Source organism: Desmodus rotundus, chromosome 3 (assembly GCF_022682495.2).
Source record: "Desmodus rotundus isolate HL8 chromosome 3, HLdesRot8A.1, whole genome shotgun sequence".
Classification (NCBI taxonomy): domain Eukaryota; kingdom Metazoa; phylum Chordata; class Mammalia; order Chiroptera; family Phyllostomidae; genus Desmodus; species Desmodus rotundus.
In genome coordinates, this window is record NC_071389.1 from 191,124,828 (window position 1) to 191,148,269 (window position 23,442).

Here is a 23,442-nt window from a genome sequence, read left to right on the forward strand (position 1 = left end):
GAACCCTCTGGAGCCTTTGCTCTCCTTTTAGGGTATGAGGTTCCCATTGGTCCAAATTTACCTATCTGGTAAAATTCCCTTTTCACGACGGCGGGAGGAAGGGCTGGGGGAAAAGGGGAAAGGGTTCCTAAAACTTGGAATGCCAATTAAACTGCTGGGATGTTGAATAGTTAAAAAAAAAAAAAAGTCTCCAGCCATGTGCACAAAAGTTGCAGTAGAAACTTGAAGTTTTCTGAGTTTGCTTCATCTTCTGTGCCCAAGAAGTTCCTTCTTTTCATTGAAACCCAACCCAGCCTTAAGATTCTCAGGCAAGTGCTAATGGAGCTTCTTGGACTGCCAAATGTGGGTGGATTTAAGAGGGAAAATGAGAAGAAAGTGGTGGGGTTGACCCTCCCCCGGAGAAACTGTATTTGAGAGTGTTGATAGCAAGCAGGAGTTGGCGTGCGGTGAGGGATCACTTATCACAGAGCTGTGAGAATTCACAGGAAGGCTATTTTTTTTTTTCTTGAATGTGTGTGAGGAGGGGGAGAAGGAGCAGTAGAAAATAGATTTGTCACCAAAAGCACAAAGATGCCACAGGTCACACAGCCTGGTGACAATCCCAGACTGGACTTGTGTCTTGATTAGAGAGACCCAGTACAAAGGAGAACGAACTGTTATCGAGGGCCTTGAGAGTGTCGTGGGAGAGCTTGTTTGGGAGTGTTCAGGACACTTGTTTGCACGGCAAGAGGAAGAGTGGCAGCTGGAAAACATCTCTCCTCTCCTTTCCAGCTCATAAAGCATGCACGTCCAGTGGCCCCTGCTGGGTGTGTATGTGTGTGTGTGTGTGTGTGTGTGTGCACGCAGGCTGGGGTTGGGGTGGGACACAGTCTAGCTGCTCTGCTGAGTCGATTCAGAGGTGAAGAATGGAGTATGTGTGTTTTAAGTACAGTCATAAAGGGGAAGGAAATTTTCCACTGGGTCCTGGGTGAGGGCCTCCACAAGTGTGCTGCAGGGGAGGAGGGGAGGAGGCAGGAGCCTGGCAGGGGAGGCAGCTGAGGCTGGGAGGGGTGCTGCTGGTGGGCCTGGCCTAATCCAGGAGAAGTGAGGGAGGCGGCTGTGGTGACCAGGTCAGTCCAGTTAGCGAGCCTGGGTGTTTGTGTGGCCCGGGGTCACCCTTTCCTCTCCAGGGGAAACCTGGCTGGCCCTGGGTTTGTGGATTGCCTAGAAGGATTCTTCAGAGCTGCCTGAGGCCTGGGAGGTCTCCCTTCTCCTCTAACTGACTGACCGCACCCAAATTCCACTTGGCTCGTATCTTCTTACCCTGTAGGTACATTCCTACCTGAGCAGGTTTGGGAGCTGCTGGTGCTGGTGGCTTCCGGTCTTGCTAAGTGAGGAGCACACACCAGGGCCAGGAATCTGACAGGTGAAGTCAGGGGAGTGGGAGACCTCATGCCTCCTCCCTGCTCCCACCCCTGGCATTTGGGTTTCCACCAGAAGCAAGGAAACCCCACTTCCAAATGGGGGCACTGCCTGACTCTTGCTGCTTAGGGTTCCTGCTGTGGGTCTGGGTTGACGCAGAAAGTTTCTTGTAATTTTTCTGGATTTATTTAAGAAATACGGCCCCCCTCCCCCGCCCCAATAAACTGCCCAGAGAAAAGCTAAGTTACCAGGAAGTACCCAAAGACCAGAACACTGATAGCAAAACGTAAAAAGAATCAAAAAAATCTTCGATATGCTGGCCCCGATCCAAAACTGGCCTGCCTCGGTTTGGTGCACTGCACTGGTAGCAGCGATGAGATAATGCTTTTAAAAATGGGAGGTGTGGATGTGGGCTGCTTGCTTGTTGACCTCTGCTGCCTTTCAGTACCCTGCTGGTGTCCAGTAGGGGGCTCCCAGTTTTCCTAGTCACACAGCCTTTCTAGTTTCCAGTCTGGGTAGAAGACTGCCCGTCCTCTCCCTGAGGGAAATGTATAGTTGCTCCCCATTCCCCTTGGCCCCTATGATCCCACCTATCAACGCTGTAGCTCATTAAAGAGGCACAAGCCAGCCCACCAGCTTTCTCTTCCAGAACCTTCCTGGCTCTTTTCTTTCTCTTTGTGGCCTGGTGCCATGTTGCTGGGTGAAGGGCACGGCATGCTTGGCTCGGCCCTCTCTAGGGAACCCCCCACCATGGTCTTTCCTTTCCTTTCTCTTCATCCACAGGTGTCTCTTTTTGCCTTTCTCCCCCAAAGCCCTGGGGATTGGCACAGTCTTCTGGGTGAGGAGGAGTTCAAAGGTGTTTCTATGGCAACTCCAGGCCCTGTACCTTAGTGGAGTGTTTAGGAGAAGAGTAAACTACGTGCTGGCTTATAAAACACACTGTGGAGGAAAGAAAAGGACTTGGCGGCAGCCATGATGTCTGTGGCCCGCTCCCCACCAGTCATGCCCTTGAAACTTCTGACGAAACCTTGACTCCGGAGGAGGGAGGGGAGGGGGTTGGGAATGAAGAAGGCAGCCTTGGCCGGGGAGATCCTGCTCCAACAGCTCTGTTCAGCTCAGGAAGGGTGGGCAGTGGATGTGTGTGTATGGGGGGGGGGTGTTTCTGCTGGGGGAGGGCAGTAGAGAGAGAGTTTTGCTTCAGAACGCAGAGCCTTCTTTCTGCTCCTCCTCCCCTCGCATAGAGGAATGGGGCTGAGGTGGAGGGTTGGGGGGCCTGCCCCCTGAGCCTGTTGGGAATTGGGAGAAAGGCTCAGCTCGGAGGCCCACTGCCAGTCCTGGAGGACAGTCCCTGCATATCTCGGAATTGTTTTGACAGGGACCAGTGCCAGCGGATTCTTTCGGTATCAGATCTGAAGTTGTGTTTTTAGCAAAAGAATCCATTTTCAAAGAAGCCAGATCCATTCCCTCTCACTATCACACACAATGACACTCCACGCTGGGCTTTGTGACTTAAGGAGGAAAAAAAGGATCAGACTTCAGACAGGAGCCAGGCACATGGGGAGGGGACCTGGGCTGCCTGCATCTTGGAAGCCTTGGAGAGAGGAAGGCTGCTCTCTGTAGGACGAGGGAAGGGACAGCTCACAGATGCCTGCTGTGCACATGTATTTCATAGCAACCTAAAGAGTGGCGGTTGCACCCATTTTTTTCAGATGGAAAACACTGAGGCTGAGAGAGGCTGTGCTTGCCCGAGGTCACCCAGCTACTACCAGCTACTACATTAGGCTAAATGCGCTGTTAGTTATGCTATTCTTCAATGACTTTTCAACGCTCGTTTACCCTTGACATTCTAAGTCAGATGGCCCCTCCTAGGACCAAGATGGAACGGACATTTGAAGAATGCTTTTCTTATTAGTTTGAGAAGTTTTTAAAAATATGAAGGTAAACCAGATGGCCAGTGGTTTTCATTAAACATCATCTTATGGAAGGGAGAACTTCTTATATCAGGGTATAAATAGAGAAGAAGAAAGGAAAATTTCTGGTGTTCTTTGGCTATTAGAACTGGATGAGACCCTCAAAGTCACCAAGTGAAAGTAAAAAAAAAAATACTTTGTCTCACTGAGGCACGGGGAGAAGTAGAGCTATTAGAGACAAGATATCTCAGGCTTCAGCCTGCTTCCCTTCTAGGTGGGGATGAGCTGGGGCTGCCCGGGACGAGGTCTGTGCAGATGGCCAGTGGAGCAGATGGAAAACCTGAGGCAGAGTCAGGAGACTGGGTCCTGGCTGGCCGGAGAAGGTGCCCCTTTCGCAATCCCTGGATAGATAAGGCTAGAAAATTGGCCACAGAAGTGGCCTGGGTGGAGGGACTTCTGTTTGTTTTGCAGGAACAGCAGGAACTATTCAGCTCCACTGCTGAACAGCACATTCCAACAGGTTCACTAATGAAAAACAAAAACACCACCACAATTCTCCATTGCATTTGGTTTCTACCATTCCAGCCTGTGTGGACAAGGAGGCCCCTTCTTCTAGCCTTTGTCACAGTCAACTCCTGGGTGGCCTGGAGAGGCAGTGTGGGGTGGTGGAAAGGCCATGGGGGCAGAGCTGGGCTGAAATCCTCCAGGGCTTGTTGGTTGTATGAGCTTAGTCATCTTCTGGATGTCTTTAAACTTTATTTAGTTTCCTCATTTATAAAAGGGGAATAACAATTGGTACCACCTCAACCCCTTAATTTGTATCCACATTTTAAAGTTACAAGTATTGTGTGAATGCCTTCTATGTCCATGTGTGTATCTGTCTATCAGTATGTATGCATCTAAAACAGATAAAGGTAAAGTCCTTTTTGATCACTTCCTCTAATGCTGGCTCCTTCTCCAGACCCTTTCCTGCCTGTGCATTTACATACATAGGTACATAGAGAAAATCAGAGTAGCCTTCCCCCTTGGAAACACGAATAGTAGAATACTAAATAGTGAAATACAACATAGAGCATTCTGCTTTTTTTTTTTCATTGAACAGTGTATATTAGAGATTGGTCTCAGTTAACATACATATGGATCTACTTCTTTCTTTTTAGGTATAGTATTCCATAGGGTTATAATTAAAAAAATGAATTATGGAACAATTACTCTGTGCTAGGCACCATTCTAAATAGTTAGCATGCATCAACTCATTTAATTCTCTCCACAGCCCTGTGAGGCAGGTGTGCTATTATCACCTCATTTTACAGATGAGGAAATTGAGGCTTAGAAAAATTAGGGAAGTTGTTGAAGGTTATTGCAGAGCCTGTATTTAACCGCCCCCCCCCCCAGAATATAGTCAACTACTATGCTATATACTATATTATATTATATGTCATATTATACTGTATATTACCGTATGCTATTATGTTACTATAACAACATAATATAAGGTCCCCATAGGTATAGGTGCATATTTATTGAGCCATTTACTTACTGGTAGGTACCTAGGCTTCTAGCAGCTTTTCATGCCGCCAAGAGCACTGCTACTGCCATGGCACAGCCTCTTGCTCACAGGTACAAATATAACTCTACGGCAAATGTACAATTAGAATTATTGGACACAAAGTGTATACATTTTACATTTTAGTAATTCCTGCAAGTTTGCCCTCAAGAGTGGCTGTGTTCTTTCCATATGGAAAACACTCTGGAGGGTCCTCGAAAAACTGAGAATAGAACTGTCTTATGATCCAGTGATTCCACTTCTGGGTATATTTCCAAAGAACCCTGAAACAGTAATTTGAAAGAATGTATGCACCCCTCTGTTCATTGCAGTGTTATTTACAACAGTCAAGATCTGGAAGCAGCCCAAGTGTGCCCGTCAATAGACGAGTAGATTAAAAAAGCTATGGTCAAACACACAATGGAATATTACTCAGCCGTAAAAAAGAATGAAATCTTGCATTTGCAACAACATGGATGGATGTATAGTGCATTATGCTAAGTGAAATAAGCCAGTCAGAGAAAGACAAATACCATATGATTTCACTTACATGTGGATTCTAAAGAACAAAATAAATAACAAACAAAATTGAAACAGACTCATAGATATAGAAAACAGACTGATGGTTGCTGGGCCGGGTGGGGGGGTGCAGGAGAGGGTGGTAAGGTTGGGGAAATAGGTGAAGATTAGGAAGTACAAATTGGTAGTCTTAGAATTATCATGGAGATGTAAAGTTCAACACAGAGAATAATAGTCAATAATATTGTAACAACTATGTGTGGTGCCCGGTGGATACTGGGAATACTGAGGGGGGAGCACTTTGTGGATTGTATGATTGTCTGACCACTGAACTATATACCTGAAACTAATTTAAAATAATATTAAATGTAAAGTGTAATAAAAATTTTTAAGTTTTTTGGATGTGCAGCATGAAGGGATAGAGGAACTATTACAGCCCTACTGTCATGCCCCTTTCAATGGGAAAAGTTTTCTTGACTTTCTAGGCCTTTTTTCTTTTTTGCTTATGCCGTTGTTCCTTTGAAAGGGCACAAAATTAGGGACATTTAGACCAAGCTGATGGAAGCATGTTTATAGGGAGAGAAGGGTTTACATGTCAGGAAGCCGTGGCCCTCGATTTGCTGCAGTTGGAGTAATTCCGTTGAAGATGCTTTTATTCTTTTGCTTTCGTAACAAAAAATGGGCCTTTCATTACATTAAGTTGTTTGACTTCGGGGTGTCACATGAACCCGGTTCCAGCATATGTGGTTGTATTTTGAAGACACGTACACAAGGTCTTTTTGTTTTTCGCTTTTGGTTTTGGTTTTTGTTGCCAACTAAAGGTGTCCCCTAGTTGACGGGGTTCGGCCAGGCCCTTTGCCCCCTTATTCTCCTTGTCATTGTATTTGGATGGTGCTTGGGTGGGAGTAGTGGATGGCCATGGAGATGGACTTCCATCTGAGCCAACAGTGACACTGGGGCTTGTCAGTCACTGTGGCAACTGGAAGGGCTGGCTTAAGAGAGACTCTCCGTGTCCCGATTAAAACTCTTCAGGTGCCATGGCTCTTCATGGCCAGTCTGGCCCTTGGCCACCTCTTCACCATCCTCTTGTCACTGGCCCTTCCAGCCCCAGCTGTTCATATTCTCTGTCTGAGTCTTGGCCCATGCCACCCCCTTGGTTTTGGACAGTCCTTATTAACTTCTTATTCTCCAGGTCTCACTTGGTCCCACTTCCCCGCCTACCCCTGGCATGGGTGCAGAACAGTCACACTTTGCCCAAATTTTAAACATGTTTAAAAACACCATCTTTGGCAAAATCCAAATTCTCCAAAGGTGCATGGGAAATCCCCAGAGGGGGTCATTTTTGGGCTGGGTGTAACCCATGGGCTGTGCACCATTCAAAGGGCTGCGTCTAACCCTCCTGAGAGGGGAGGCAGCTTCTGTGCTGTCTGAGGTACTTAATAAAGCCCAGTCCCACCTTCTGGACATAATACTTCACCATTCCTCTCACAGGGGAAAAATGTGGAGATTTCTAAATGCTACCCCAATGTGGGAATCACCAAAAATGATAGCTACCTTACATTAAGGTGCACTTAGTATGCGCCAGGCACTGTACTGAGCTCCTTTCTTGTATACCAGTCCCCCTGTGAGGATAGATAGGTGAACTTGCTAGTCCCAGATCACATGGCTAAGAAAGAGGAGTCAGAACCTACGCTTGCTAGTCAACTTCCCAAGCTTGTATTCTGAGTCAGCCTCTAGTACAGACCAAGAGCTAGGATTCTTTGGACTTGGGAAGATGCATCTCCTTTTGCAGCTTTTCCCACATTGGTTTTTTTGACTACCCCCGTCGGGGCTCCCCTCTATAGGCTTCTCTTTGATTTTCCCTGACAGCCAGCCTCTCCTGCCTCTGCCTCCCCTACTGCCCCCAGTTTTATTACAGTATGGTCCTAACAAGCCAAGCCTTCCCCTATTTCCAATTCTTAACCCAGTGCTCTTTCCACTGAATCAGCAGTCCCCAGCCCTTTCAACACCAGGGGCTATTTTTATTTTATTTTTTCAATGAAGTCCTTGTTTGGAAAAATTATCCATCAACTTCATGTGTTGAGAGTTGATTGTTTTTCCATTAAAAAAATCCGGTTTAACTATATCCATCACCGCTGATACTAGCCAGTCTAATATTATTCTGACATAATCAGCTAATACACCAATTTCTTGCAGCCAAAAGCAAACAAACCTGGTGTTTTCTTAAGCCTCGGAAGCATTCTCATGGGTTACTGGATGATTGCAGCGTGCGATTTGGGTTGTCTTCCTGAAACGCTGAAAATAACTCAGGCACTTCTAGCAGATCACTGTGCTTTGTCCCTCTGAGCGTGGTTCCGTAGTGTCATACCAGTTTATGATCTGTCCTCCTTGTGGTCATGTCCATTTACTACCCTTGACATTTTTCTATGTACCCACAGTGCTGACAGTGAGGCCGGCTGAGGGGGCAGGTCACCGATGTGTCCTGGTCGAGTTGCGTACCTTTTCAGAGGAGGTGACATGGTTTCAGGTATTTATTTACCTGAACTAATCTCTGACAGGCTGGAGCAGGACAGCATTAATTCCGGGTAAAGGGACTCACTAAATAGTATTTGGCAGGAGGTCACGAGGTGTCTATCTAGACGGTAGTGAACACAGAGGCTTTGTTGCTCAGTGGCTAAAACACTAGTGTCTGGAGAAGGGGAGGGGACCGTGCGGAACCTTTCCTGATCCACGCATCAGCCACCTGCCAGGCTGGAATGGCTTGGCCGCCACGACAGGGCCGGCTCGTGCTAGCCAACACCCAGTTCTGATTTATGTTCACACAGACCTCATCACCTAACAGTGGCATTCTCGGCACAGAGAGTAGGGGCTTTAAGTATTCTTAGGCTGTGGCCACCTGGCTTTTTGTGGGGGTGGGGAAGGGAGGGAAAGCTATAAGATTTGGCCTCAGAAAACCCAAGGTAAAGTTCAGCTGGTGGAAAAACAGAGCCCTTGGAGGACAGGGGGTGGGGAGGGCGGAGGGAGAGGGGAAGTCCTGAGCAGACCAGAGCCATTCCGGAACTAGAGACCTGAAATATTGCATGGCAGTTATCCCTTCCCCCTCCACATATCTTTGATCCCTCTTGGAATGAGGGCACTGGGCATCAGATAGCCCGGGTGCCTGCAGAGAAGGACCATTTCATTCAGAAATCTCAGGCACCTGCAATCCCCAGTTTAGGGCATGGGGAAAGTGAACCTTGCAACCTGAGCCAGACTTCATGAAGAAGTGGCGCTGGCTTTGTTACTTGAGGGATTACTCGTATTTGGTTAAAGTGCTTGCAGCTTCGGAGTTAGGAGTTCTCCTTTTGACCTAGTCTTTTTCATCCTGAATACACTCACAGCCTTTGAGATTTGGAAACTTAGTAGCTCTTGTGAGCTCTGCTGCTCACAAGCGTGGGCAAGTTCTCCAGCCTCAGTTTCCTCATCTGTAAAATGGGGAAATAATAGCATGGAACACATTGGGTTGGTGATGAAGTGAAGTAATTCATGGGCAGTTTCAGCACAGAATCTGTGGCATACCAAAAGCTCAGAAAATGCTAGGTTTTAGTAGTGTTGTTATATGATACGGCAGAGCAGGGATTCTAGCTCCATTTTCAGTGATGCAAATGCAGCCCCGAGGGGTGGTGTGACATTTTTCAAAGTCATGTGCAGAGATCTCAGTTTCAAAAATTACAGTTGATTGACACCTTCCTCCCCACGTTTAATGCTTTTGTCACACTGCCTCCCACAGGACAGGGAAACAAACAACAAAGTTCCTTACTCTACATTTTCCTGAGTCTCCACATTTTAGAGTCTTAAGCACACTTGAACTTATTTGATGACCACAACATTCCAAGGACAAATACAGGACGGTGGAGGTCATTGCTCCCATTAAACAGATGTGATCTTGAGGACTGGTGTGGTTCAGGAGTCTGGCCATACAGCTCATGCACAGAATTGGGACTAGAACCCACATCTTCTGAGGCCAAGTCCCACACTCTTTTCAAGGGTCAGGTGCCTCCCTTCCCTCCTCAGGCTGCGGCAGCATGTCTGCCTCTGAGAGGCTCAGGTAGAAGATGCCAGGGTAGCCAATGCAAGGGCCTGGATCAGGGATACTGAACTTTGACATCGAACAGTACCCCACCTATGCTCATCTTCCCCAGGGTTTGGAGATGTGCCGTGTACAGGAGTGAGCACTGGCCTGGAGTCGGGACACCAAGGTTCTAGTTCTAGGTTACCACCTGTTTCTGGGGATCACCTTGGTGAGGTCAACTTCCTTGGCTATCAGTCTCTTACCTATAAAATAGCAGGATTGGCTCTTTATGGCACGTATGCACTTTTTCCACATGTACTTGCAGTAATCGATATTTTCCTTAGTGCCTACTATGTATCAAGTGTTTCTGGCTCTCTCTTCCCTTGGGAAGGGATCTCTCATCTAGCTGAGTAATTGAGCGCCTAAATCCATCCACAACCCCATTTAGGAGGTAACTTCTTTAGAAATATGGCCTATTAAGATAAGAGCTAGGATCTCTGTGGTTAGAAAAGCAGATGAGGGCTTCAACTGAACAAAACCACTAATGAGCTAACACACTTAATCGGATGACATATTTGACCACCAAACTTCCTGTTGCAGTACAGCTGATTTGCCAAACAGATAGCAGTCTTGCAGATCCAGCTGATGGTTAGAATTAAACATCAAGGTCACTTCAGTGTCTGTCATTGATCACTGCAGGGCTTGGTAAAAAGTGCTTTTGCAACCCATTAGCATCTCTACTGAAGCTGATGGACAGAAGGTGGGATTGAGACTCAGTATTCCACAAAACAAGGCCTCCTTGATCCATAGTCTACCAGAGTAGTCCCTTGCTCCAGAAAACTTGGCTTATTGCTTGGCTCAAACATCTGTAGCTGAGAAGGCCTCTCTCCTGAAAGACTGGCTCGGATGAACACCTGTGATTAAGATGTGTGTGCTTCAAGGGAACCTTGTCCACATGAATGAGGAGAGGGTTTGGAAGACCCAGCTCAAACATACGCCCTTTTCAGCAATCACAATCCACTCCCCTTCCCAATAGGACAGAGACCCCCAAAGATCCCATGCCTTCCTGATACTAATGTTTACCAGGAGGATAGAGAGATTTGAAAGAACCCCAGCATCCATATTATTCCCAAGGTGCATTTCTGAGCAGATGGGTACAGTGGGGAAAGGCTGCACCTGAGGAAGTGCAGGCATGGTTCGACTGATTTTGATTGATTTTCTCATGACCTGGGTTTCCTTACCTCTCATTTAGTTTAGATCACAAACCCAAATGCCCACAGAGAGGGGCAGTTCAGCAACTGGCCCAGGGCTGTGTTATGTATGGCCCATACACTGTGTGTATGTGTAACTGTGTCCACGTTTAAAAGTCAGATTTCACATTCAACATTTGGATTTCTAGCTCATGTCTGCATATGAAACATATTGGAACATTACTCGGTTCTGTCAGGAAATACAATGTGCATGTGCTTCCCTAGTCTCTTGTGTTCCCACTTGGGAGGGGCTACAGCAGAGAGTGGTGGGGAGTGTGGTTAACTGGAGAGTGCGCGCCCTTCTGAAGCAGCCTGCGGGGATCCAGCTCTGATCTATCAGAACATGAGTCCAGTGTGATCAGATTTCCAGTCTCTTAGAATAAGCCAGGAGTCCACATTTGAAATGTGAAGCCTGGTTTTTAAATGTTAGTACAATAAAAAAGAAACACACACATACGCATGTATGCGAACCAAACAAAACATACCTCTCTCGGGGCTGGATTCAGCCCTATGGGTCACCAGTTTTGTGACCTTTAGTCCAGGTGATCTCTTGAGTTTCCTTTGGATTTTAGGATCTCTGACTGAATAGGACCAACTGCTTTTTCAGGCAAAATACTGTACCCTATCCTCTGTGTCTCCAGAGAACACTGCTAATGTGCTTGTTATCACACTTTCCACCGTTTCTGGAGTGGTTAAGAGCGCAGGTCCTGTAGTCGGACTGCTGGTTCAGTCGCTGGTTTCATTAATTGCCAGCTGTATGACCCTAGGCGAGTCAGTCCTTGTTAGCCTCATTTTTCTTACTGTAAAATGGAGTGTGCCATAATACTATTCTTAACCTCATAGGGTTGTGGGAGAATTCACCAAGATAGTGGCTTGGCCCACTGCCTGGCATACAGTAAGGACTTGATAAATGTCAGCCATTACATTACCATTACTTGGTACCTCCCCCTAGATGGTGAGTGAGCTGGAGTACCGGGAGTCCTGTCTTACTCACCAGCTCATTGACTGATGCGTACTAGTGATGCAATGAAAGTATCCTGAAGGAATGAGGGCATTTGAGGAAGGTAGCATTGCAGACTTTTCAGGCAGTAGTGCACTTAGCTTGGCGTGTGTGTATGCGCACACGTATGTATATGTGGAACGGAGAGAGAGCGAGGGAGAAAGAAGAAAAATCAGCTTTCACATGTTGGGCACTGACCAACCCAATGAGAAAAAGCTGTTTTAAGCTGCTAAGACGCCGTGCTAAACAGTGGCAACTGTCTTGGAAATTAAAACCAAAGCCATTGCCCATCCTTTCCTAACAGAGAAGACAAGAGACGGCTTGGAGGCCAGAGTGCAGATGTGACCCTCCGGTGCCGACGAGTGTGCGAACATCATGGGGTGCTTTGTCAGCTTGACAGATTCTATTTATTCAGGGCTCCTTTGAGCCACGGGAGATTCCTGGAGGCTCTTAAAATTTAATGCCCCACCTGGATAGTTAACATCTGTGTTTTATTTTGCTTAAAAAAAGTTAACCCTAAATAGTTCAAATTCCTTCTGTCTCCCTTGGAGAAGAGTTCCTTACAGGGCGACGCACAAGCAGGGAGACAGAAAGGGTAAGACTGGACAAGCACTGTCCAGGAGAAGTAACATTGCGAGATGCAAACGTGGGCCATGTATGCAATTTAAAATTTTCCCATAGTCACATTTAAAACAGAAAAAAGTAGGTAAAATTAACCTGATATATACAAAATGTTATCATTTCAACATGTGATCAATTAATAAAATTATTAGTGGGGTTTAAAAAAATCTTTCAGGTTTGAAATCTAACACGTATCTTCTACTCATAGTACATCTTAGTTTGGACTAGGCCCATTTCAAGTGCTTAATAGCCACCTGGGGTTCATGGCCACCATATTAATAGGGCCGTGCAGGTAGAGATAATATTTGCGAATGCAAGGCATCTTTCTTTCTCCTTCTAGTATTGTCATGAGCTGTGCAGAGATGTGGGGGCGCTGGAGGTATGTTAGGGCCTAGCGAGGCTCTAAGGCTACTGTCTGAGTTTTGCTGTAGGTGAATTTCAGGGAACTGCGTGTTGTGAGACCGTGGAAGCCACCTGACTCCGCTCTCACTTGACAAAGGGGGAAACAGATCTAGAGAGGTGGAGGAGATTGGCCTAAGAAATCGAGCTGGAACTAGAATAGAACTAGTAATACACTATTTGATAATATTTATGAAATCATTTTTATATTCCAAGACCTTTTCATGCATTAGCTCCTTAAACTCTCATAACCACCCAATGAGAAGGAGGTCTTATTTCTGTTTTGCAGATAAGGAAATGTAGGCTTACAGGAATTAAATATTAAAGCAAGGTAATATTTATTGACAGCTGTTCTAACAACTTTAAATACATACATTAATTCTATTATTTACTAAACCTGCACATTATTACAAATTATTATCACCATCAATCCACTTTAAAGATGGGAAAACTGAGGCTGAGAGAGGCTAACGCATTTGCCTACAACACAGCTAGTATGTGGTAGAGCCAGGATTTGAGCCCAGGCTACCTGACTCCAGATTCTGAGCTATTAATCACAAATTAGGCCCAAGGTCACCGAGCCATGCAGTGGTACAGCTGGTATTTGAGTTGGTATGTCTGTTCCCTGGTCTGTGATATTCCTTTGCCGTCCCACTCTATGGCCTGGAACATACTCCTTTTTTCTAGCACTCTCTGCCTCACTATGCTGCTGGTAAGGACCAGGACAGACAAGCTCTGGACTCCAGCACTTGCCCAAGCAAAGTGGACACACATCCTCTGGCTTGGCTGATTCCCTGGCTGCCGTAAGCCCATGAAAGCCAAATTCCTGGCCCAGTGGAGGAGGGTGGGAAAAACACTTGTCCATTCTGCCTTCCCAGCGGGGCGAGCTTAGTGTACCAGGTTGGAACGTGGTATGCATCTAATTGCATGGGGGTGCAGGCGGGGAGAGGCTGAGAGGATTAACACTCTTTAAATAGACACCAGAAAACTAAGAATAGCCTTGCTGCCTGGAAATTAATGGGTATTCCTGACCACAGGCCCTCCGACTTAGTAGGTGCTCAATAAACGCGGGTGATTTACAGGAATAAACAAATACTGAAAATGGGACATTGGGGAACCCTTAGACAGTAAGACTCTGTGCTCTGTATAAATAAAAAAACCCACAACTTCAGACTGAGGTTATTTGCGTCTTCCTGCAGGTTGAAGCCTCCTGTTGCCTTTACTTCTCTACTTCTGTTGTCTTGAGGTCAATGTCTTTATTTTTGGCCAGCAGAGCATCAGGCCAGGGAGACCCATGTGCAATTTGTTTTCCCCTTATTTATGGCTTGTTGCCTGCCACCCCAGCAAGCTAGAAAGATGGGGATTACGTCCTGCTGTGCTATTACCACACTTGGTGTTGTTCCCAGAGCACTCTGTAGATTCCAGTCCCTTGGAGCCTTAAGGTGGGAACTTCTGAGTTTGCCATCAGGCCTTGCTCCATCCTCTGCTACCGGGTGCCTGGGTCCGTACTGAAGGTTGCCTCATTGTCTGGCTCAGAAGTGAGGTCGCCTTCCTGGCAGAAGTTCAATGCTTATAATTCATCAGGTGAGCTGGGAGGATAGACTGTGGGAAAGCCTGAAGTCATCTTTCTCAGGGTGTGATCCTCCAAACACCAGTCTCAGAAATATTTTTTCAGCCAATAATACATTTGGGGAAACTGTTTACTCTCTTCCCTCTTGAAGACACGCAATGACCATCAGCATAGTAAAGGTTCTGAGAAGCCCTGTTCAGCTCTTTTTAATCCCGTGTTTCCTAAACATATCTGATCAAGAAACTAATTTTTCCCAAGAAACGCTTATTAATCCCATTGGTGAGATGCTGCCCAGGTGAGGATTCTGAAAACCACTTTTGCCCACTTGCCTGCCCTGTGACTACTGTGTAGGGAAGGAGAAAGTAGGAAGTGACATCTGCCTGGCACGGGGAGGTGGATCATCTGGGGTTGCCACCCAGAAATGGCTCCATCAGTGTCAGTGGGAACCTTATAGGAGCTGGAAAAAAAGGGGGCAAGAGAGGAAGTGACCTTCAAGGCTGGACATTGGCCAGATTCCAGGATCCATCCTGTGCCCATGACTTGTTTTATAATCTTACTTGGCTCAGTTCTGGGCGCATATCAGATCTTTAAATCTTATTTATACCATTAGGGGCTTGATGGAGGGAAAGTGTGGCTGGTGTGAAGGTGACATATTTATGACATATTTATGTCCCCTGAAAGTCCAGGGGGCAAGTACTGTGGAGAAAAGGTCATGAGCAGCAGAGGGGACATACCTGTGTGTGCCCACCTCTGGTCCCCACGTTCTTAGCCTGAGCTCTTATCTGCCTGACCTATACTTCTCTTAGATGGGCATCTTAATCATTTTATGGACAGGAGTATCTTTGAGAATCTGATGGAAGCTTCACATACAGATTTCTAGAGGTTCAGAGACCTTCCAGAAAGCCATCTATAATCCCCCGCCCACCTACCCAATTCAGAACACTTGTCTAGAAAACCACTGAGTTGGTGATGTTGTGTTAAAACAAAATCAAAAACAAAAAAAAGAATGGTCTAACAATGTGAAATTGTCTGAAAGTTAGTTAGCGCTGCTTGAAATTCAGCGGTTGCTTGGCATGTTTTGGTGAATGAATTGCTTGGGTATTCTGTCTCAGTCCACACAAGATTTGAGGTGGCCACCTGGGACCCCACCTCGTAGTTGAGGGCTCTGGGCAAAGCAAGGACAGACACTTTCAGCCAGTGCAGCACACACGGTGTGTTCACATTTGTACTAGAAGAGCCCCGATGAGCCAGGGTCCTGTGGGGCAGCGTGGGGGTGTAGAAAAAGGGCCAGTGCCTCCAAGGCATAGAGCCTGGCCTGGCTCTGCTCCCTTTATCTGTGTGATTCTAGTTGAGTCACCTCCTTCTTGAGGGCCCTTAATGCTGTGAGTGAGAACTCTTGGTCCTAAGCATTGACCATTGTAACACTGGTTTTCAGAGTATTGATAGGAGAGAGGGGAAGAGGGGATGCTGTTGTGGGTGGAAGGCTGGGCCTGCTGCCTGGCCCTCAGCTCCTGCACCTTAACTCCAGTCAAAAGCCCATGTGACTGTGGACAGACCGAGGAAAAGGCTCAGGATTGAACTGCTTCCACCTGGGCCTGGAGAAGGGGCCGTGTCTGGTGAGAGAGCAGCAGGTAGCTCAGAGGCCGGGAGGAATGTGGGCTGGGGAAGAAATCCCTGTCATGGGGCTCTGACGCCACGGGCCAGGCAGGCGGTGGATTCCAAGCCCACAGGGTCACTTGGCCCCTGCCGCTCTTCCTTGCCCCCTCCTTCCTAATTTCCTATTTCCTGCCTCCTTCTCCTCTGACACAGTTATAAATAACTGCTAAGGCTGGCCCATGGGCCTAAGTATAGGTGAGCCAGAGGAAAGTGGACTGATGAAGGTGGAGCTGGATCTTGCCACTTGGCCCCGGGGGGTCACAGAGTTTCAGATTGCTCAAGGGAATTTTGTTTTCTTGTTTTTTCCACTAGGGAGTGAGGCAGTGAAGGAAGAAGTAATCCGGGTTGGCGTGAGGAGGCTTGGCCTCCCCTGGGCCAGTGCTGGGTTCCGCCTCTTGGCCAGCTGCAGATCCCAGGGCACAGGGCTGCAGAGGCTTAGAGAGAAGGCATCTCAGGATACTCAGGGGGAGGGTGCCATGTCCGCGGGACCTGTGGCCTCCTTCCCAAGCCCAGTCCGGTCCTATGAGGGAGGCCAAACACACAGAATGCTGTGTTTCAATTTCTACCTTTTTCTCCCAATCGTTCATCAAGACCATCAGGCACGGGCCTCAGTCCCCACCTGGATGTCTCCCTCTCACTGAGTAGATGGTTTGCATGACTCTGTAAACTTCCCTGAATATGTTTGCCAGGAACACGTCCATTCCTTGAACAAAGATTTATTGAGCATCTACCATGTGAGATGCTTAGGCCACAAAGGTGAATTGGCCATGGCCTCAAGGCCATGGATCTGCTCTTTCTTCTCCACAATTCCAGCTTGGACCATTGAGAACCTGCAGGAAGCACACTCAAGGGCCCTCTTTCCCACCACATCTTTTGTTTTCAAAGGTTTGGAAAACCAAAAAATGGGGATTGTGGAGCAGCCAGTGTCTGAACTTCCCTGCAGCCCTCTCACTGCCTGACTTCCTGTTCTGCCCAGGGGCCCGTGGGAAGTTCATGTAACCGTGGTGGTTTTCTGTGGTACCTGTCCTACCACATGGCTTCCTCAGAAACCCATCAACTTGTTTTTTGTTTTTTTTTTTCCCCCTGGAGCCAGAGAGCACTGGGGCTTTGGAGGGAGTTTTCAGCATGGCACGTGGTGCAGGCTGCTGACACCTAGGAGGGGTGACATTTTCTGATTCCCATGAAGCTACAGTAGAGGTGGCTTAGCAAGGGCAGTGGTCAGGCCCCTTGCCTGGTTAGGCCCTCTGCAAGGCTGGCTCTGTGCCCAAGGCCATTCTCATTCCCTTTGGAGATGACCACAGGTGATTCCCCAGCATTCCCTTCTTTCTCCACTGCATGTGTGTGAGTGTGAGTATGAGTGTGGCTCTGCTTTGCCCGTCTAGCCATTCTGCTGAAGCCCCTAGCACCACGTGGGGCACTAGAGAAGCTGAGGCAGGGGACAAGGCCTGGAGTTAAGAACAATGAGCACCCAGCCCCAGCTTGTTGGAAAGTTTTTTAAATCCATTTACTTTTAGGATGAAGGGTAGTGTTTAGAATCAGCCTGACATTTTCCCCTTACTCACATTTCATTGGAACATCTTGATTCTGTAACATGCTTGGTAAGGGGTGGGCACAGGCCCCAGAGAATTCAAGGTTTTTAGCACCTCCAGGATCTGGTTACCTCCAGGTACCAGGAAGCACCTGGGACTGCAGGGGGTTGGGGGGCGATTTTTGGGTTTGGGATACAAGTATGTTCTGGGGTAGAGGATTGCAGAAGCTCGCTCACACCTATTTGTAATCCAAGTCTAGAGATGTGGCTTCTTGGAAGGAGGGAAGGAAACTTACTGCTTACTTACTGGATGAGAAGTGCTGTACGAATGATATAGAGGCCAAGAAGGTTTTGCCAGACATTGCTAATTAATTCTCTCACTGCTTATTTATAGGTAATAAAAGTTAGGGAGAGACATGTTAATTGGCTTCAAGGTCCCTGAGCCAAGTATGACCAATCTGAGAAACCCAGGTGATTTCATGCTTCTCTGCCTCTCAGTCCTACACTAGAAATTTTCATGTTTCTGAGCATGAGGAACCCTTTCACAGGGCTGGTTGGAGAGACGGTGGAGACTGTTGGGGTTGGTTGGAGATAAGCATCAAATAGACTTGAGGTTGAATCACCTCTTTCTTTACTCACAGGTAAGTTTCATTAAAATGTTGCAAAATCTGAGCCTCAGTTACCCCCAATGCAAATGGGAAAGACCCCATTTATAAAGCAGGGCTGATGCAAAGATGAGGGAGATATGGCAGCAATGCCAGGAGCGCTCAGCATATGTTGAACTGAAGCTGAATATGAAAAGCATGTTCTTTATTTTCTACTCTCTCCTGCTAATCACTAAGATGGATCAGTGCTACACTAATAAAAACAGAAGCCAGAAAAGGTTGGTGTGGCTCTTCATGAAGGTAGAGTTTATAAAAATGGACATAATAGAGAGACTAAAGACAGGTGAATGGAGGGAGAATGGTGGATATCTGTCTCCTCTGGTCTTAAGGCTGGTTCTGGGATGAAAGAGTGAAGAATGTCAGAACAGGTGGAAAAACAGAGGCCCAAGGAGGTGAAGCTCTTTCCCTGGGTCACACAGCTGGTTGGAGAGTGGGGCAGGCAGCGTCCAGTGATTGCATTCCTGGGCCAGGCATTTATTACTACGCTAGGTAGCCCCTCTTTTCACCCTGTGCTCCACTCAGAGGAGGACCACTTTTGGGAGTCAAAGGGAGCCTCGTGTGGCCCCTTGCACTTACCTCCCCACCTAACTGCTTCTGATTACTCCGTGAGAAGCCGGAGCCCCTCCCACCACTCTTTCCCCAGCTGTCAGCAACCGGTTTGTTTTGTGAGCTGGTGCCTTTTGTGATCTCCAGATAATGGGCCTGGACTGGTGTGGGGCATTGTGAAACCTGCATTCCCATCTGCGCTGAGTGTGGTCTGTTACCTTCGCAGGTTGCTGATGGGAAAAGTAATTGCTGTGGCCTCTCTGGAGGACACCAAGAATCAAGAACCTCAATGCGGTGCATACACTTCAACCAGCAGCCTCATTGCTAGAAATTTAGTCCAAAGAAATAAGCAATGGAGTCCCTAGCTGCCTTGTTTATAATTACACACCCAAAAGGGATTGATCTAAATGTCTATCATGAGTAGATTACAGTGGGCAAGTGGGTTAGCCATTAACAGCTCGAGGTAGTGTCTGTCAAGTGATGTGGGGATATTCCCATGATGTACTTTTGAGTAACAGAAGCCCATTTGTTAAAAAAAAAAAAAAAAAGATAAGAATACATAGAGATGCTTAGAGGAAAGTCTGGAAGTCTATATACCAAACTATCAGCACTAGTTCTGTCTGGTTTGTGGGATTTAGGGTGACTTTAACTTTAACCAGTATCTTCTGGAAAATGAAATTTCCCAATGGTGACACATTATTTTTGTAAAGACAAAAGAACAATGGTGGGAAAGTAAGGGCTCGGCAGCTCCCCCGGATTTGGGTCCAGAGCACCGGACAGGCAGCAGCAGTCTGCCTCTTTCCTGGGAGCTCACTTTGGCTTCTGGGGTGGGGCGGGCTCCTAATCCTGGGGTTCCTGGCAGCCCCTGTTGCCCATACGTCCTGCCCCTAAGGACCTGAGCTGACTTCCTGTCTCTGAGGGACCTGCAGTGAGTAGAACCTGTTGGGACTTGCCCCAAGGGTACAGAAGGGGTGTTCCTGGTGGGGACTATGGGTGGAGTGGGTTTCCTCTGCTTCTCTTCTGAATAGATGAGCCAGATTTGCACCTGGATTGGTTGCCAAAGAGAGTCACCTCTGAGAAACCTGGATGCAGTGGGCCCTCCCTGTTCCAGCCCAGAAATAGCCAGGGTGCAATGGATTGGCACAGAGCTGGCCAGCCTTGGAGGGGAGCAATCTGGGACTGGGTGAGCGAACACCAGTGGGAATACCAACTGGAGGGAAGCAGAAGCTTTGCCAAGAGAAACTTAGGCTGTGAAGGCTGGGCTCTAGACAAGCAGCCTGGTACCTGGCTGGGGCGGGAAGAGACATGGTAGGCTGTCCTGTGGCAGGAGGGGACCTCTGCACTCAGGGTTAAAAGACCTGGGTTGCAATCATAGTAGAATCCTCAAGCACGCATGCTGTCTCAGGCAAGTGATTCTACTTCAGAGTCCCCATCTCCACACCTATAAAGTGGGATGCCCCCACAATCTTGCCACATGGTGATTGTGGGGGCAGATCTTTGACCCCTGTGGATGTTAAAGTAGTGGAGTGGCATCTTAGGAGGTCACCACATAGAAAGGCCAAGAGTCACATTTAGAAAGTCAGCCCTCAAATGCCTCCGAAGTACAGTGCCATCTCTCTGTAACCCCATCTGAGGCAGGTCTTCCTGCAGCATTGGGACGGATCACTGTTTCTTTGGTGAGCAGCCCCGGATGGAGCAGCTGGGTTGTTTTGTGTGTGTGGGGGGGGGCACAATGTAAGAAAACCATGTGCTGTATCTGTGAACCCCATAGTTGGGCAGGGACTGGCACTGCCTGGGACAGCAGACCCTTGGCTGAAGTTCATTTGGGAATTGGGTGGGAGGAACTAGCCAGACATTTTTAAATTGTGTGTGTATATTTATAATAAAATATACATGAGTTTATGCCAAGCAGAAGCACTGAGCTCAGACTGGTTAGAGGCCTGTGTGTATGGTGCACATTTCCTGAATACATACAGAAGGAAGTTACTTTTATTAGTTGAACGGGTTGTTATTATGGCTGTCTTCACAAAAATTATTCTGGTCTGTTTACTCTTTCAGTGCCGTTCTTTTGCTTCAGGACCAGTGTTTGAGGCAGATACCTTTCATAGGGAGCAAAGAGAGGGGAAGGCAGTTTGCATTCACTCTTTGACTCAAAGGGATGCTCCCTACCCATGAGGCACGCTGGTGCTGCCCACTGCAAGCAGAGAGTGTTTAAAATAGAACGGGGCATGCAGAGGCAGGAAGGGAGCTTGTCTTGGGAGGTGGCCTCCACCCATGACTTTATGACATAAAAGTATGGGCTCCTCTTGACCCTGCCCATCCTGGGATGTCTGCTCAGACATTGTAGAAACTTTGAAATAGCCGGATAGGCTCAACAAGGCAGCAAAGGGACAGGATTCAGGCAGACAGGAGTTCTTTCAGGCTTGACCACCAGCTAGCCTCGGTGGGGTAGGAGCTGGGGCTGTGAGTGGGAGGATGGGGGAAGTAGCACTGAGCTGTAGGACCTGAGAAACCATGTCCAATGCTTCCTTAGTTATGTTCAGTGTAAAACTTAAGTGTCTGCAGAGTAGCTGACTCATGAGTGGGAAGGGTCTGCTGACTTGGATACAATTAATATGAAAACAACGGGTTTAAAAAGTGATAAATTCTATATCCAGGGGAAAAAACCAGGTAAGTATGCAAAGATGTGTGTATGCATGTGTATATATGCTTGTGTATACATATGTACACACATTTATATAAGCATGTGTGTATGTGTACACACACGCAGACACAGGATGTTTATCGCAGAGTTGTTTATAAACATGTCCAACAAGTTGTATGTTTATACAATTGAAAATACAGCTATCCAAAGGGATGAGGCAGAGCTATATAAGCCGACATATTAGGACTGAAAAACACCAGATCACCAACAAGTATGTCATTCTATATGACTCTCTTTGGCGGGGGAACATACCCACAGGCTTACCGGAGCGTGGGAAAAAGTCTTGAAGGTAACACGACTATGAAAACGTTATAACTGGGAGTTCAGGAGTTTATCGTATAGTTTTCTCTTTGTTCACCTCTTTTTTCTCCCTCCTTTCCTTGCGTAAAGTTGTGTTACTTGAGTGAAAAATAAACAACACAAGGAAATAAAAAAGCACGGAGAAAGCCCCAGAAAACATACAGGTAGTGCACGGACGGGAGCTGCAGGGGAAAACCGAGTCTTCTGTCTCATTCTGTCGGAGTCCAGCTGTGAGGCCTCAGGAGATTTCAGTGTCCCTACTGTGCAGGTGACAGGCAAGCATGGTCCTAGGAAGTATCACTCAGTTTTTTTAAAAAGAACTATACTCACTACAGTGGGCCCTGCGTATCTGTGGGTTCCGCACCCACAGATTCAACCAACCTCAAAATTTTTAAGGAAGAAAAGTTACATTTTTGCCGATGTGTTCTATGTAGTTAGGCCTATGATGGCTGTGTCTGTATAGAACGTGGGCAGACTTTTCCCTTTGTCTTTATCTCCTAAACAATACAGCATAAACACCTATTCACATAGCGTTTATATTGTATTAGGTGTTACAAGCAATCTAGAGATGATCTAAAGTATATGGGAGGATATGCGTCGCTTACATGGAAACGAGATGACACATTTTTATAAGGGACTTGAGCATCCACGGATTATGCTGTCGGTGTGGGGGGTTCCTGGATACACGTCATCCTGTTAATCATTCTCTTCTGTGAACTTCCTGCCATTTAAAATAGTCTGGCATTTTAGCTGGGATATGATTTTACAGTGCATTTTCAGATTCCCCAAACATTTACTGAGCACCAGGGTGCCCACTATTCAGCCGAAGCCTGTCACCCCGAAGGGTTGGTGAGTGAGAGATGAGGGAGTGAGTGAAGGAAGGCAGCACTCAGCCAGGCCTTGTCATATCCGCTTGCCCGCTTGTCCCCACGACTGAGAGGCTGCTGCTGCCGCCGCCCCTCGCTTACCGCCTCTTGAGGAAATCTGGAGGCCGACCTCCAGCTTCCAAGCCAGTGCTCCAAACCCTAGCAGAAGGCAGAAGGCCGGAACCCGTGAAGCTTTCAAGCCCTGCTGCTCTGAGCACTGGGGCTGGGGGTTGGGGAGGTGGGGTGGAGAGTGGCGTTCTCCCAGGATCCTGGGGCTTGGGTGACCATGGTCCTGGCCAGGGGCTGGTCTGAAAGAAACTAAGTGCACAAACTCCAGCTCCCTTGCTCTTTCCTTCCCAGTCAGTCCTGAAAGTGAGGCCAAGAAGATGAGCTTTTGCCAGGATCCAGAGAGTGGATCTGCATGGGTGTCAGCTTCTTCACATTGCTGGGTGTTAGCTTACCCCCAGCCGGCACCAGCAGCACAAGCAGAGCCAGGCGTGGCCAAGAGCAAAGCTCTGGGTTAAATATGTGAATTCATCTGGGCCTGGACAGCTGCATAGCTCAGGCAGGGCTGAACCTGCCACCCAACCCTGTTTCCTTGAAATTCATACAGGGACACCGTTCCAAAGAGCTGGTGCCAGGCCTGCAAGCTCCTACTTGTAAAAATGGTTCTAAAACATGTGAGGATCTGTGCCTCCTCCTGTGCCTCTGGACTTTCCTGGGAGTCAGCATGAACCTCATGGGAACCTTATGGTGACCCTGGGAGGTGGGCAGGGAAAGACGGGGTACGACTATTATTAATTCCTTTGCTTTCACTCCAGCCCCCTCTCCCATGCATTCTGCAAAAAGCAGCCCGAGTGACCTTTTAAAAATGTCATCCAGATCTTGGCAATACCCTGCTCAAAGTCTT

The 23,442-nt window shown here is 47.4% G+C and overlaps 2 protein-coding genes across 3 annotated transcripts in view; one reads left to right on the top strand and one right to left on the bottom strand.

The window, feature by feature from the left end:
- Positions 1-23,442, bottom strand: part of SYN3 (synapsin III) — a 408,941-nt gene that overhangs the window by 216,675 nt on the left and 168,824 nt on the right. The window lies entirely within an intron of this gene.
- The window catches only part of TIMP3 (TIMP metallopeptidase inhibitor 3), a 56,841-nt gene that overhangs the window by 607 nt on the left and 32,792 nt on the right, over positions 1-23,442 (top strand). The window lies entirely within an intron of this gene.